The sequence below is a fragment of the Hyperolius riggenbachi genome, chromosome 1, assembly GCF_040937935.1.
Source record: "Hyperolius riggenbachi isolate aHypRig1 chromosome 1, aHypRig1.pri, whole genome shotgun sequence".
NCBI classification, from domain to species: Eukaryota; Metazoa; Chordata; class Amphibia; order Anura; family Hyperoliidae; genus Hyperolius; species Hyperolius riggenbachi.
The window spans coordinates 335,178,111-335,182,244 of NC_090646.1; the positions used below are offsets into that span (position 1 = coordinate 335,178,111).

The 4,134-nt window shown below is 46.1% G+C and overlaps 1 long non-coding RNA gene across 1 annotated transcript; it reads right to left on the reverse strand.

The window, feature by feature from the left end:
* Positions 1-1,834: 1,834 nt before the first annotated feature.
* LOC137549526 (uncharacterized) lies at positions 1,835-3,112 on the reverse strand. The gene is made up of 2 exons (XR_011026826.1): positions 2,705-3,112; positions 1,835-2,218 (listed from the first exon to the last, which is right to left on the reverse strand). It is a non-coding gene; the product is annotated as an uncharacterized lncRNA (long non-coding RNA).
* Between the last annotated feature and the right edge of the window lie 1,022 nt (positions 3,113-4,134).

Here is a 4,134-nt window from a genome sequence, read left to right on the forward strand (position 1 = left end):
AAAAGCCGCTTCCTCAGAGGCACACTGTATTCAAACATCCGTGTGTCTATGTGGAGTATCACCGCAATCTGAAGTTTGAAGAGAGGTTGCATTCAGCGACGATATAAAACGTCCCTGGGCTGCAAGAGACCCAGGGACGTTTTATATCGTCACTCAATGCAACCTCTGTTCAAACTTCAGATTGCGGTGATACTCCACATAGACACACCGATGTTTGAATACAGTGTGCCTCTGAGGAAGCGGCTTTTGGCCGTGAAACACGTGTCAGGCAGTCTTTCTATGTGAATTGGATGTCTAGTTTTTTGTATCTACATGCCATGTTGGCGATCTGAAGAGACTGTATATGAAGAATAAATAAGAGTATTTGATTCAAGGAAAACCCCGCAGAATTTTGGGGGAGCCAGCCCTGGATTCCATCTGCTGAGGAGGACATAAAGGAAATCTTTAGGATCCAGCCGACATGCGACTTACCCTGCTCCTGCGTTAATTACTATTCCCCCTCCAGATCCACGTGGATGGTGGGGAATGATGTAATTCGGTTGCCAGCTACTGCTGGCAGGGCAAATTTTTACAGTAGTAAAAATTACTTCCGCTCAGTCTTCTGACGGCGCTGAAGTTACTCACTGTGCATTGCTATACCCATAATTCCTATTACGGTCTATGGTGGCACCAGCTGTGCCCAAATCCCCTGCTCTGTAATGCATGTGTTCGCTTTGGAGATGTACTGTGCGCTCGTTCAATAAATGCTGAAGAGAAGGTTGCTCTGCCAAATAGATCAGATCCCTTCCCCACCACGCGCGTACCGCATCGTCTTGCCTCACCACCAACACAGAACTCAGGGAACTGGAGGAAGCCGTGGGCCCAACAACAGGAGATGCGGCCAGGAGACCCCCGCAAGAGCATGCAACTAGGTGAGACTGGCAGGGCGGATGCTGTCCTTCACAGTCTTGATCCTGCCCTCTATATCTGATACCCAGGACCATAGATTTTGTCAGTCCTGTCGCAGCAGCAGGACATCTGATTTTACCTTCTCCAGCTGTGCAGTGACTGAAGCTGGACTGACAGGATGAGACATCTTCAAATATTTGCTTTAGTGATGTCGCTGAGGCCTTGTCGCCTGATGAAGTGAAACCATCTTGAACACTCCAAAACGTTTTCAGCTTTGCAGCAGCCTCTGAGCCCCGGCAGGTCATGTTTACCAGCAGCACCTCTATGGATCCAGAACAATTTAATGCTGCCAGTGTAGCAAGCCAGTTACAAAGGTATACTGCTGCTAAGGATCACATCACTGATCAATGCGACGGTAGCTCTTTAAAAATGTGTTATCACACCATGCTCCTCAGGCCACACCCCCAAAATAAGTTTGATATGTCATAGTTACTTACCCTTCATTACCGTCCATCCCGTGCTTCGCACTAGTCCTGTCAATGCATTTGCAAGTCTAGGCCGCATGTGCGCAGAATGAATAAGCTTGTGCTTGGAACTACTCGGGATGCAAGTAGTTCAAAAGAGCTATTTGGTTGCATAGTTTTTTGGAAGTAGCGCAGAAATGAGAAAATTACTCTGGTCCATAAGATCAAAAACCCCTTAATGGTGAAGTGCTTAAAATTGTAGGCTAAACGGTACAGGTATACTGGATCCAAAAAGAACCATGTGTTTGAGATCGCTGGATCCAGGCTGGGTAATGTATAAACGGGGGATGAGGGGTTTTCGGGCATTTGGTTCTCAACACATGGTATGCAAATGAGGAGTTAAGGGGGTACTTGAACTTGTTTTAGACAGTCTATTACAATCAGTTTAGGGTTTCAAAGAAAATAAAAATGATAACTCATACTCAAACCTGAAAAGTATTTTAGTTAATTAAAACATAGGGAACATAGGAAAGCATTTATATACAACTATACAGTACGCCTAACAAATATAGAAGTGTCAAGGGGTACTCGAGTTGACATTCACAACAGGGGGAACTCATCAGACATCATAAAAGGGGTACGGGTTGTAATAATCTTGAGAAACAATGGTTTAGGTGATGGGCCAGGTGCTTAATTTCAGAGGCCTTGTGATATATATACACCGTATTTTTCGGAATATAAGACGTACTTTTTCTTCCCCAAAACTAGGAGGAAAAAGTGGGTGCAACTTATATTCTAAAAGTACGGTATTAGGGCCCCAAAATATACTTACCGGAGCCTGTCACCGCGATCCTGTCCTCCTCCGCCTGACTGCCGCCATCCAAGGGTCATCCGAGGGTCCCAGCTGTGGTTACCTGAGGGTCCCAGCCATCCCATCCAGAATCCCGGCTCTTCAGTGTCCCAGCCGCCAGATCGTCTTCACTGCAGACTACAGCCTTGCGGTAATTACGCGCTGCTGCCCCACTGACATCCTCCATAGTAACGGCGTCCTCTTCCTAGTTACAGTGCCCCCTTCTGTGTGACGAGCGGCGCATGTGCGCCGGGGTCACGCATGACGTCAGGCGCACGTGCGCCACTCGTCACACAGAAGGGGGCACTGTAACTAGGAAGAGGACGCCGTTACTATGGAGGATGTCAGCGGGGCAGCAGCGTGTGATTACCGCATGGCTGCAGTCTGCAGGGAAGACGATCTGGCGGCTGGGATACTAAATAGGCCGGGATTCTGGGACCCTCGGATGACCATGGCTGGGACCCTCTGATGGCGACAGTCAGGCGGAGGAGGAGAGGATCGCGGCGGCAGGATCAATGAGATGCTGCAGTGTAGTGTAGTTTGTGTTGGGTGCAGGATTTAGTTAGTGAAGTGTAGTGTAGTGTAGTGTAGTGTAGTTTGGCTGCAGGGGTTAGTTAGTGAAGTGTAGTTGGTGGGGGCAGCAGGGGTAAGTGAAGTGTAGTGTAGAAGGATTTAGTGTAGATAGAGACTCTATCTATCTATCTATCTATCTATCTATCTATCTATCTATCTATCTATCTATCTATCTATCTATCTATCTATCTATCTATCTATCCACATATACACACACACAGGATCTTCTCAAAAAATTAGCATATTGTGATAAAGTTCATTATTTTTGTAATGTACTGATAAACATTAGACTTTCATATATTTTAGATTCAAATACACACAACTGAAGTAGTTCAAGCCTTTTATTGTTTTAATATTGGTGATTTTGGCAAACAGCTCATGAAAACCCCAAATTCCTATCTCAAAAAATTAGCATATTTCATCTGACCAATAAAAGACAAGTGTTTTTAAAACAAAAAAAGTCAACCTTCAAATAATTATGCTCAGTTATGCACTCAATACTTGGTCGGGAATCCTTTTGCATAAATGACTGCTTCAATGCGGCTTGGCATGGAGGCAATCAGCCTGAGGCACTGCTCAGGTGTTATGGAGGCCCAGGATGCTTCGATAGCGGCCTTAAGCTCATCCAGAGTATTGGGTCTTGCGTCTCTCAACTTTCTCTTCACAATATCCCACAGATTCTCTATGGGGTTCAGGTCAGGAGAGTTGGCAGGCCAATTGAGCACAGTAATCCCATGGTCAGTAAACCATTTACCAGTGGTTTTGGCACTGTGAGCAGGTGCCAGGTCGTGCTGAAAAATGAAATCTTCATCTCCATAAAGTTTTTCAGCAGATGGAAGCATGAAGTGCTCCAGAATCTCCTGATAGCTAGCTGCATTGACCCTGCCCTTGATAAAACACAGTGGACCAACACCAGTAGCTGACATGGCACCCCAGACCATCACTGACTGTGGGTACTTGACACTGGACTTCAGGCATTTTGGCATTTCCCTCTCCCCAGTCTTCCTCCAGACTCTGGCACCTTGATTTCCGAATGACATGCAAAAGTTGCTTTCATCTGAAAAAAGTACTTTGGACCACTGAGCAACAGTCCAGTGCTGCTTCTCTGTAGCCCAGGTCAGGCGCTTCTGCCGCTGTTTATGGATCAAAAATGGGTTCATGCTTCCATCTGCTGAAAAGCTTTAAGGAGATGAAGATTTCATTTTTCAGCACGACCTGGCACCTGCTCACAGAGCCAAAACCACTGGTAAATGGTTTACTGACCATGGTATTACTGTGTTTAATTGGCCTGCCAACTCTCCTGACCTGAACCCCATAGAGAATCTGTGGGATATTGTGAAGAGAAAGTTGAGAGAGGCA